Source organism: Diabrotica virgifera, chromosome 7 (assembly GCF_917563875.1).
Source record: "Diabrotica virgifera virgifera chromosome 7, PGI_DIABVI_V3a".
In the NCBI taxonomy this organism is placed as follows: domain Eukaryota; kingdom Metazoa; phylum Arthropoda; class Insecta; order Coleoptera; family Chrysomelidae; genus Diabrotica; species Diabrotica virgifera.
The window spans coordinates 5,924,178-5,937,302 of record NC_065449.1 but is presented as its reverse complement, the minus strand read 5'-3'; the positions used below and the strand labels follow the sequence as shown (position 1 = coordinate 5,937,302).

Sequence of the window (13,125 nt, the reverse complement as noted above, 5' to 3'; positions counted from 1 at the left end):
ATAAATTTTATTTACATAGTATTTACAATCTTTAATCTCAGTGCAGATTAAAGTGACAACATTTTGAATGGGGAACATGCATAAAATTTTAAATTTGAAAAAAATGCTATAAATCAAAACAGAACGTAATTTAAAATGACGTGTAAAATATCAAAGAAAAAAGTTGTTTGTGTCTTCCGTTTATCCCCTAAGACGATTAAAATCGAGGGAAAATTCAAATTATAGCAGGCAGCCCAAAACGAGCCCTCATTGGTCGTGACGTCATATCATTATAATGTTTGAAGTCCGCGCTTGAAATTGAAATTGAAGTTGAAATTGAAATGGAAATTGAAGATGATCACATAGTAGTAGAAATACCTAGAAAGGAAGAAATATAAAATTAAATAAAGGTACTAAAGAACAATAAAAGACCAGGAATGACAGAAATATCGACGGAAATGATAAAAGCTGAGAAAATACACGGAAAAGATATTGGGCGAATATAAGGCAGGATTTAGAAACAATAGCTCTACGGCAGACCATATATTTGCGTTAAAAGAAATCCAGATTCGGTAGTCGACAGGCGCATAATAGAAGTAATAAAGGATATGTACAAAAATAATACAAATACAGTAAGAACCAATAACGAGGAATTCAGAGAATTTACTACAAGTCAAGGCGTCAAATAGGGATGTGTGTTGAGTCATGAGTCCACTGCTATTCTCAGTCGTACTGGATGAAGCAACAAAGAGAGCCAAGAGAAAAATGAGAAAACTAACATTAGGATACTGGCAAATGAAACAAACTCAACTATCGGAGCTACTATTTGCAGACGACATGGTGTTGATAACAGAAAACAGAGAAGACTTACAACAAACTTGAAATCCTAGAAGAAGAACTATCAAACATAAATATGAAAATTAATACAGAGAAAAGAAAAACAATGATAATTTCAAATACGAGGAAGACACACGCAATAGAATTAGAAGGGAAACAACTAGAGCAAGTGGAATATTTTAAATACCTAGGAGTAATAATTGAATCAAATGGTAAACAAGACATGGAAATAAACGAGAGAATGGGACGAACAGGAAGCTTAATTAACACTACGAAAACAACATTTTTGGGGGAAAAAGAGATACCGGAGAAGGTAAAAACGGCAGTCGTTATATCAGTAGTTATACCAAGCCTTATGTATAGCAACGAGACATGGACATTGACGGGGAGTCAAAAATCTAGGGCCAATGTTATGCAAATGAGGTTCCTGAGGAAAATAGCAAACAGAAAGAGGACAGACAAAATACGGTACGAAACAATCAGACAAAACCTAAAACTAGAACTAATCAATGAAAAAATAGTAGATGAACAACTTAGATGGTTCGGGCACGTGTGTAGAATGTCGAACGAGAGACTAATAAAACGAGTATTCGAAAAGAGGTTGCATGGGAAAAACAAAAGAGGAAGACCAAGGGTTATGTGGGTAAATGAAATCACTAAAGAAGTCAAGAAGAAAGGATTGACATTGGAAAGTACAAGAAGCCTAACACAGGATCGGAAAGCATGGAGACAACAATGCAAAACTCAACTCCACCAGATTTTGGCAGATTTTAAACATTCCAGTAACAGAATAGGCAAACTCCTTTTCAATGACCTATGAAAATAACAATTTTAAAAAATCACACTTCATTAACTCATTAATTGCCATAATTTCAAGTAGTTATATTAGATGTTACTATTCAAAAAACGAAGTTATTTACCGCAAAAATAAGGGTATTTTGCAATTATCTCTGTAAATTTTTTATGTATTTTATACCGTGCTTTTCAGATAAAACTATCCACCTTAAATCAGTGGCAGGTCTACGGGAAGGGAAACTTTGGAAATCCGCCCCCCTAACAAGGTCCAAAATTAAAGAAAAAAATTGTGAAAAATAAAAATATATTAGCTGCGATGAAACTTAAACCACACACAGACAAATTCAACCAATAACCACGCTAGTTAGGAAAATTCAGGGAACTTAATACATAAAAGTTATTATTTACGACTTTTATGTAGTTTGGGGTTATCTGTTTTATGTCTTTTGGTTGGTGTTTCATTGGAAGTTCCACCCATAAGCCAAATTTCCCCTCCCAAGGCAAATGTGTAGATCCGCCCCTGCCTTAAATAACTTTTGAACTAGTGATTTTTAGACAAAGCGCAAAAACGCGTCAAATAATGCCATATTTAAGCCCGCCCCTCAAGGAAAGGCACCCTCTCAAGCAAGAAAACTGGATTGAAAAAAAAAATAAAAATCCACGAGGAAAAAGTTTTCCTGTAGTTGGATGTATACCATAATATAGTACAAAAAACAAGTAAAATCCTTTATAGAAGGTATATTTATTAAAATTCCCTAAAAAGGGCTACATCACAGAACTAGTTTTCGATCTGATAACAGATCACTATCAGTGCTGACAAGATACTGACATGCTAACCACCAAAATACAAAAATATTCGGGTAATAACCCTTTAAACTGGGGGTTAGTGAGCTTGGAGAGGTAGTACCTTTGTATCGGTTTGACTGAACACTGGTCCTCACAAGCTCACAGGGCTAGATGAAGCGAATATAGCTCTTCCAAGTGGAGCCTTAGCCTCTCTCTAGTGAAGACCGTAATGCGTGGTGAAGAGCCACATCCTACACGAGGTGCCCCTGTTAACGCTGAACATTACGGATCTAGACCGGAAGGTCGATAAATATTCCTGAAAATGGTAAGCAGCATTTCCAGTACCATGTTGGGGCGTATGGAAATTTATCCAGGACCGGCCTAATATTGGATAGTAGGAGGCAAGACTGCAGCAGTTTGATTGGCTTCTATACTGCGACTCACCAACCCGTTCGGCAAGCGTGGTGTTTTATGTTGCCAACATCCCCTCAAATAAATCGAAATGTCAGATTTTAAAACAAAGACGGAAAGACCCCAGGTGAGTAGGATAAATCCAGAGTCTCACACTGATTTATCAGTCTGTCCCAAGGATTCTGGGGGGGACAAAAAACTGACGAAACGAGAAATACGTAAACCCTTTTCATTCTACGTTGCCACCTATAATGCCAGAACTCTATTGTCAGAAGAAAAATTCTTCGAAATGGAAGATGCAATCAAAGAAATTAAATGGGACGTAATAGGAGTCTGCGAAATACGACACCGTGGTGAAAACTTAAAGACGCTGAAATCAGGACACCTCTTCTATAGCATTGGCTCCGAAACCGAATCAGTTGGAGGGGTCGGTTTCTTCATCCATAAAAAACATAAGAAAAACGTAGTTGATATAAAAAGTGTGTCTACAAGAGTTGCCTATGTAACCCTAAAGCTCAACAACAGGTATAAACTGAAAATTATCCAGGTATACGCTCCAACAACACAACATCCAGACGAAGAAGTTGAAGACTTTTATGATGATATATCTGTAGCTCTAAAAGACACACCCACCCACTTTACAATCCTGTGTGGGGATTTTAATGCAAAATTAGGCCTTAAAGAAGACGAAGCAGAGACATCACTAGGAAATTTTGGAACTCTAGGTAGAAATGAGCGGGGAGAAACACTCTTAGGCTTTTTGCTACAGAATAACTTGTTCCAAATGAACAGTTTTTTCGTTAAAAAACTACATAGAAGGTGGACGTGGGAAAGTCCTGATGGTAAAACAAGAAATGAAATAGATTACATTATCAGCGACAAAAAACAGATTATCACAGACGTGAGCGTCCTAAATAAATTTACTACAGGAAGTGACCATCGAATGGTAAGAGCCACAATAAAAATAGACCTCAAAAAAGAACGTAATCGTTTGATAAAAAAGAAAACCTTGCAAGCCTGGACGCCCCCATTAAATATTGATAAATACCAACACCATATAAACGCTGCTTTGGAAAGAAATACAACTTCAGATGAAAGTATAAATAGCTTAAATGAAAACATAATTAGAGCCATTGAAGAAAGTCAACGAAAAAACTGCCCAAAAAAGAAGAGAGATGAAAAAATAAGCCCAGAAACTAGAGAACTAATCAAAACGCGAAGTAAAATCAGAGGAAGCGAAAATACTGAAAAAAGTGCGTTAAGAGACATCAACAAGAAAGTGTCAAAGGAAATCAGAAAAGATCTAAGGAAGTATAAAACTCAAAGCATCCAGAAAACCATAGAAGAAAATAAAAGTTTGAAAGTTTTACGAAGGAAATTGACCAACGGAAAATGCGAAATACATAAATTAAGAAATAAAAACAGCGAAATAACATCAAACAGAGAAGATTTACTAAATATCGTAGAAGAATTTTATTTGGAACTATATAGGAGCCAAAGGCTGAATCAAAATAATCTGAGGGAAGCGGTTTCAAAGAAAATAATAAACCAAGGCTCCGAAATACTACCAGAGATAACCACTAGCGAAATCCATCAAGCACTGAGAAAAATGAAAAATGGAAAAGCACCAGGTGAAGATGGAGTCGTAATAGAGGCCATTAAAAACGGAGGCCACATTCTTATAGGTAAAATAAAAAATCTCTTCAACTTATGCCTTCATCAAAAGTCGATACCTGAAAAATGGAAAAACGCAGTAACAATACTTTTGCATAAGAAGGGAGATAAGACAGACTTAGAACATTATAGACCCATTAGCCTGCTAAACCACTTATACAAACTCTTTACAAAAGTAGTGACATCAAGAGTAGAAAAGAAGCTAGATTTTTACCAGCCAAAAGAACAAGCTGGATTTCGATCAAACTTTGGGACAAACGACCATCTGCAGGCAGTCAAGTTACTAATTGAGAAGTCAATAGAATATAATAAACCCCTTGTCCTAGCATTCGTGGATTTTCATAAAGCCTTTGACACGATAGAGCTGGATAGCATTTTAGAAGCTCTAAATGAATGCCGCATTGACTACCGTTACAGTACACTCATCTATAATATTTATAAAGAGGCAACAATGAGTGTTAAGTTACATGATAAAACCAAACAAATAAGCATAGAACGCGGCGTAAGACAAGGCGACACACTCTCGCCAAAACTATTCATAACTGTTCTGGAATATGCCTTTAAGATGCTCAACTGGGACAATAAAGGGATCAAAATAGATGGAGAAAAGTTAAATCATCTTCGTTTTGCAGATGACATAGTCCTTATAACTGATGACCTAGGAGAAGTAAAGAAAATGCTAAATGAGTTAGACGCTATCTGCTGGAAAATAGGCCTGAAAATGAACTTTTCTAAAACTAAATTTATGACTAATCTGATTCCTAGCGGGCAGCTGATTATACGCGAACAAGAAGTAGAACTAGTGGAAAAGTACATTTACTTGGGTCATGAAATTAGAATTGGCAGAGATAACCAAACATGCGAAATAAAAAGAAGATTAACTCTTGCTTGGGCAGCCTACGGAGCTCTGAGAGACATATTTAGGAGCAGTATACCGATCGGTTTAAAAAGACAAGTGTTTGACCAATGTGTGCTACCGGTAATGACATATGGAGCAGAGACACTGACTCTAACCAAGGCAACAGCGTCGAAAATGCGGGTTGCTCAAAGGCGCATGGAAAGATCCATGCTGGGCGTAACTCTACGGATAAAATAAGAAATGAAGATCTCAGACAAACAACCGGTATCGCAGATGTTGTAGAACGTATCACCAGGCTCAAATGGAACTGGGCAGGACACGTCGCCAGGCTGAAAGATTCAAGATGGGCACGAAAGCTGATGGAGTGGAGACCAAGAGAAGATAAACGAAGTAGAGGAAGGCCGCCTACACGATGGGCAGATGATATCAGGCGGATTAGTAAAAACTGGCAAAAATCAGCACAAAACCGTGAAGTGTGGAAACAATTGAGGGAGACCTATGTCCAGCAGTGGACGTGAATTGGTTGGATGATGATGATGATGAACCCTTTAAACTTGATCAGTCATGGAAACATTGACTAATTGTGATATTGAACATGGATGCACAAATTATCACATGTATTCTGCCCAGGGTACCATTTGAGCCCAAATTGAGTTATTCACATGTTGAATGGTTGGTGGCAACTCAGTTATTGAATGGTACCCTGGGCAGAATACATGTGATATTTTGTGCATCCATGTTCAATATCACAATTATAGTCAATGTTTGCTTGACTGATAAAGTTTAAAGGGTTTTTACCCAAAAATTTTTGTATTTTGGTGGTTAGCATGTCAGCATCTTGTCCGCACTGATGATGATCTCTGTTATCAGATCGAAAACTATTTCTGTGATGTAGCCCTTTTTAAGGAATCTTAATAAATATACCTTTTATAAAGGATTTTGCTTGTTTTTTGAAAAAAAAAATAATTTTTGTAACAATTTTATTACAAACATTTAGAATAAACATTTTCGCTACCAATAATTATTCAAAAGTCAAAACGACTTAAAATTTTTGGTAGTGAAATGTTCATTAAAATATTCGTAATAAAATTGTTAACAAAATAATTTTTTCAATCCAGTTTTCTTGCTTTTATGTTTTTTTTTCTTATAAAGTATAAACTATCACTTTGAGCATCATATGTTTGAAACATTTTTGATATCAGTACAAAGGGGAGAATCAAATATCAAATAAATAAAGGTGGAAGTAATTTAAAGAACATTAAGGGATGATACGGGGGTGAGAGACTGCCTTTCCCGGTAAGCTTATAAACTATTACTTTAAGCATCATTTGTTATACATTTTTGAAATCAGTATAAAGAGGAGAATCCTAACATCAAATAAAGAAAGGTGGAAGTAATTTAAAAAAACAATTAAGGGATGGTACGGAGGTGAGAGTGTGCCTTTCCCGGCAAACTTATAAACTATCACTTTAAGAATCATATGTGTGAAACATTTTCGAAATCAGTACAAAGGGGGAATCCAAACATCAAATACAAAAAGGTGGAAGTGATTTAAAAAACATTAAGAGAAGATACGGCGGTGAGAGGGTGCCTTTCCCGGCAAGCTTATAAACAATTACTTTAAGCATCATATGTTATACATTTTTGAAATCAGTACAAAGAGGAGAATCCTAACATCAAATAAAAAAAGGTGGAAGTAATTTAAAAAAAAAATCAAGGGATGATACGGGGGTGACAGAGTGCCTTTCCCGGCAAGCTTAAATATGGCATACGAGTATAACTTTAAAACAAATGAAGATAAAGTAATTTAGCAAACTTTGTTTGGAAGCTTATTAATTAAGCTTTAAAATGAGACCTTCTAAGGCTCATTTGCATATGCATACATAGAAGCCGAGTTACGATTGATAACGCTTCGAAAAATACTTATTTTGCAATTTGCATTGTGCACTAATTTTACAATATCTTGAGTTCTAATTGTTGGATTTAAGTTTAGTAAACGTTTTTTTCTTCGATTTTTATTAAGCCTCTTTTAGTTTATGAGCCAGAGCCTTATAAACAATTAAATTGTTTATAACAATTTTTTGACCACTCAGATCGAAATCCACCCTCAAAATTCGTAATCAGCAGCCAAAAATCCATAAGAAACCGTTGAGTTTGTCCATCAGAATTGAAAAGGACACGGTGACCTCTATTTGGCGCCTAGCTAGACTAATATTTGCGTTAAAAGAAATCCGGATTGGGTAGTCGACAGGCACATAATAGAAGTAATAAAGATTATGTACAAAAATAATACAAATACAGTAAGAACCAATAACGAGGAATCCAGAGAATTGATTACGTCAAGGCGTCAAACAGGGATGCGTGTTGTTGAGTCCACTGCTATTCTCAGTCGTACTGGGTGAAGCAATAAAGAAAGCCAAGAGAAGAATGAGAAAACTAACATCAGGATACTGGCAAATAAAACAGACTCAACTATCGGAGCTACTATGTGCAGACGACATGGTATTGATAGCAGAAAACAGAAGATTTACAGAACAATCTTGAAATCCTAGAAGAAGAGCTATCAAACATAAATATGAAAATTAATACAGAGAAAACAAAAACAATGATAATTTCAAATACGAGGCAGACACACACAATAGAATTAGACGGGAAACAACTAGAGCAAGTGGAATATTTTAAATAGTAATAATTGGAGTAATAATAATAGTAATGGAGTAATAATTGAATGAAATAGTAAACAAGACATGGAAATAAAGGAGAGAATGGGATGAATAAGAAACTTATTTACCACCATTTTGGGGAAAAAAGAGATACCGGAGAAAGTAAAAAACAGCAGTAGTTAGACCAACAATCATGTATAGCAGCGAGATATGGACATTGACGGGGAGACAAAAATCCAGAGTCGATGCTATGGGAATGAGGTTCCTGAGGAAAATAGCAAACAGAAAGTTAACAGACAAAATACGGAACGAAAAAATCAACAAAACCTAAAACTAAAACTAATCAATGAAAAAATAGTAGAAGGACAACTTAGATGGTTCGGGCACGTGTGTAGAATGTCGAACGAGAGACTAATAAAACGAGTGTTCGAAAAGAGAGTGCAGGGGAAAAACAAAAGAGGAAGACCAAGAGTTATGTGGGTAGATGAAATCAGGAAAAAGAAGTCGAGAAGAAAGGATTGACATTGGAACTGCAAGAAACCTAACACAAGATCGGAAAGGATGGAGACAACAATGGAAAACTCAACTCCACCAGCCTTAGACCTAGACCTAGAGGTATAAAGGCTTATCACTAAGTAAGTAAATGGCCTTAATTTATTTAATTAAAATAGGACATCCTGTATATTTTGACAGATTTTAAACTTTTCAGTAACAGAATAGGTTTATATGACCTATGAAAATAACAATTTTAAAAAATCACACCCTATTAACTCATTAATTACCATAATTCGAAGTAGTTATATTAGATGTTATTATTCAAAAAACAAAGTTATTTACCGCAAAAATAAGGGTATTATTTTGTCAATTTTTTTTATGAACTTTATACAGTGCTTTTCAGATAAAACTATCCACCTTAAATCGATGGCGGATTTCCTTCAACCCCCCCCCCCCATTCACCCCACAGACAAATTCAACCCAATAACCACGTTGGTTAGGAAAATTAAAGGAACTTAACGCATAAAAGTTATTATTTATGTTATTTATGTATTTTATGTAGTTTGGGTTTATCTTTTTATGTCTTTTGGTTGGTGTTTCATTTTAAGTTCCACCCCTAAGGCAAATCCCCACCCCCCAAAGCAAATGTCTAGATCCTCCACTACTCCACTATCTTAAATAAGTTTTGAACTACTGATTTTTAGACAAAGCGCAAAAACATGTCAAATAATGCCATATTTAAGCTTGCCAGGAAAGGCACCCTCTCACCCCCCGTATCGTCCCTTAATTTATTTTTAATTACTTCCACCTTTTTTATTTTATATTTGGATTCTTCTGTTTGTACAGGTTTCAATAGTGTATAACACATGATGCTTAAAGTGATTAGTTTATTTATATGAGAAAAATAAATACAAAAGCAAGAAAACTGGATTGAAAAAAAAATAATTTTTTTAACAATTTTATTACAAACATTTAGAATGAACATTTCACTACCAAAAATTTTAACAATAATTATTCAAAACGGCTGTTAAAATTTTTGGTAGTGAAATGTTCATTTAAATGTTTGTAATAAAATTGTTGACAAAATAATTTTTTCAATCCAGTTTTCGTGATATTGTTTTTATTTTTCTTATAAACTATTACTTTAAGCATCAATGTTATACATTTTTGAAATCAGTACAAAGAGCAGAATCCAAATATCAAATAAAAAAGGCGGAAGTAATTTTAAAAAAATTAAGGGATGCTACGGGGGTGAGAGGGTGCATTTCTCGGCAAGCTTATAAACTATCACTTTAAGTTTGCTTTAAGCATCATATGTTATACATTTTTGAAATCAGTACAAAGAGGCAGTGGCGGTTCTAGACCAAAAAAACTGGAGGGCAGCTGCCCCCCCCCCCCCCGCTGCACCGGGCTAGAACCGCCACTGCAAAGAGGAGAATCCAAACATCAAATAAAAAAGGTGGAAATAATTAAAAAAAAATAAGGGATGATACAGGGCCGAGAGGGTGCCTTTCCCGGCAAGCTTAAATATGGCATATAAATATTATTTGGCGTGTTTTTGCGCTTTTCCTAAGAAATCAGTAGTTCAAAAGTTATTTAAGGTGGATGGTGGTGCTGAAAAGCACTGTATATTTAGAGAAAAAACGTCAGAAAGTAATCTTCATTATAATATGTATATTATGTATATTATAAATAAGCATATATGTATATGTCTTGATAAAGGAAATATAAGTAATATCCTAAAGCTCGATAAAAGTTCAAAGTGTTTTATTACTAATCAGCAGAATACATTGACTGCATTCCCAAAATTATTCATTTTATATACATATACATATATACCTGTACTATATATAGAATAGTACCTGTATGATAGTAGTGTACGGATGTCGTACCTCAAATACGACAAGCATATGGTAAACATTGTTTGGGCAACTTTGAAATGAATGTGGTTCATTTCAATTTCTTTTAACATAAATATGAGTGTATTTCAAAGTTTGAAGAGTTTGACCAGATTTTTGTACATTTGATTAATCATTTTACAATAATTTGATTTTACCATAGATTAATCCAAGACTCTTGTATACTTAATATAAGAAATATATTATTCTACATATTTTTAAAGTATTTGATTAAAAACGGAGATGATAGGCCGTAAAGAAAAGGAAGATAATCTTAATATTTTGTTCTAGTAACAACTTACGGGAGAGCTCTCACAAATAATGCTGACGCGTCTTTTAATGTTCAATAGATGTTAACTTTATTGGTAGGTACTCTCTGTTCTACACTGCATTTCACCGTAAATGTAACAGTCGTATCTGCATTTATCCACCAACCACTATAAATTCGCAGTACCGAATCGACAATAAAAAACATGTTAGTCCATATTGTATTCTCTTGAATAACACCTTAGTAGTACGGAAGTTACTTTATCTTCGGTGATGACTGGCTAACCCGTACTAACCACCACCCACCACGTTGAAAACCTAGAGACCTACATTCTGAATTCTACCAGAGCCCCACTGTCTTCACCGTGGCTCGCTGTAAGGTATCCCCACCTTGCGACTAGTTCTTTGAAATGTTAAGGAGTTCTTAATATTTAAATTGCATCTTGGTACGCTGGTTTAGCTGGTAGTAGTTCAAATTTTAAATTCGTTCTAATGAAACAATAGCAAAAGATTCAAACAGTAGGTTGGAAAAGAAACATCTAATACAATTTTAGAAATTCACACTTGATGCTTTAATTTATGTTCTTTTATTGTAATAAATTAATTATAAATATAACAGTAAACGTATAAGTAAACATTTATTTTGATAGATTTTCTTTATAACGTAGAAATACATGAACTCAGAATTGAAAAACTGATATTTTAAGAAAAAAATAGGATAATACTAACAATTCAGGAAGCAGATTAAAAAAACAATATGGGAAATACCTAATAATATTAATACTACTAAACTATTATTGTGGTCAATATTCTCTGTACACCTTAATATGTATATACCTATAGTTAAACCAGGGGCGTCATTTGATAGGGTCAGGGGGGGCAAATGCCCCTGAAAATGACCCTGAAAATGCATGAAATTTACAAAAAATAGATCAATTTTGTATTATGTTTGCATATATACAATGTATTGTATATATAATGTTTGCCCCCCCTAGCAAAATTTCAAATGACGCTCCTGAGTTAAACTGAAGTAGGGGAAACGGGGAAAATGGTAATCAATTTTAACTGAAAAGTTTACAAATCTGTATAGAGTATAGAATGTATCTATACATATATGATTTAGCCCTCCAGGATTTGGTTTCCTATCCTTGTTCATTATTTCCTGCTGGCTGCTTAATTTTTTCAATTGGAGATTTTAAACAAGCTTAAAAGTCTCAGATGCAGAATTAACCATTATAATAAAAATTAAAATGGTAAATAGTTATTTAAATCTGAAACTTTTCTTGTTGAAAGTTCTTTGTGGTACATCCTTAATCTTAATCTGCGACTTTTACAATTTATAAAACAGCAGACGACGAATATAGAAAACAAACAGGACTCTGCTATATGCAGTGACATTCCGTTTTCATTCGTCTAGAAAACGGACAGAAAGGAACTTCCTAATACTCAAATCTGAGTAAAGATAGAAAAGTAAAAGATGGTTTTGCTTGCTTTCGATTCAGAGGGATGCACAATCGCTGGACAGCCATTGCAGGTGTGCCATAATTATGTCACAGACTATTTTCAGCTCCCGGCCTAACAGATCCGAGTTGTTTACCAAGTAACCTTTTTATGATTTATGATGTTCTATTCCTTCTCGACTTTTGGAGTAAATTCTTTCTTGTTTCTTGTAAATACTATTCGAGATGTTATTTATTTCTAGAACATTGAATGTTGTATAAATAGTAGGTTTTTGTAATTAGCAGGGCAGTTGTGAATTTGAAAACGTCGGTGTACTTTGATATGTAACGGGCTCGGCATATTTTTGAATTTGTAATTAGATAAATTATTAGATTTATTGCAATAAATAAATTAGATATCTTAGTTTGCAAAATAAAGGATATAAATTCAGTGTTTTTCATTTGTTTAGATGTAAGTTATTAAAAATAAATAAAGTCAACTAAAATTAAACATTATTGCCTAAAATATCATAGAAAAGTCAAGTTTTGTAACAGAGTCTTCCTCAACAGCGCTAGCGTGCACACTTCTGAATCGAAAACCATCTAGCCCATCTATTTAAGGGAAATTTCAAAGATTATTGAAATCCCCATTGGGACGCAATCCAGCCACATCTCTTAAACAGATTCAAAAGTCTCAGAGGCAGAATTCACCATTATAATAAAAATTAAAATGGTAAATAGTTTTCTTAGATGAATGAAAACGGAATGTGACTGCATATGGTAGAGTCCTTTTTGTTTTCTATATTCGTCGTCTGCTGTCTTATAAATTGTAAAAGTCGGAGATTAAGGATGTACCAAAAAGAATTTTCAACAAGAAAAGTTTCAGATTGAAATAAATATTTACCATTTTAATTTTAAATATAATGGTGAATTCTGCATCTGTGAATTTTCAGTTTGTTTAAGAGATATCGCTGGATTGCGTCCCAATGGCGATTTCAATGATCATTGAAATTTCCCTTAAA

At 34.4% G+C, this 13,125-nt stretch overlaps 1 protein-coding gene across 1 annotated transcript in view; it reads right to left on the bottom strand.

The window, feature by feature from the left end:
- LOC114330830 (zinc finger protein 37) overlaps positions 1–10,976 on the bottom strand; it is a 28,843-nt gene extending 17,867 nt beyond the window's left edge. The window contains exon 1 of the mRNA XM_028280242.2: positions 10,700–10,976. The gene's annotated coding sequence lies outside the window, so the exon portion shown is untranslated. The remainder of the gene's footprint in view (positions 1–10,699) is intronic.
- Between the last annotated feature and the right edge of the window lie 2,149 nt (positions 10,977–13,125).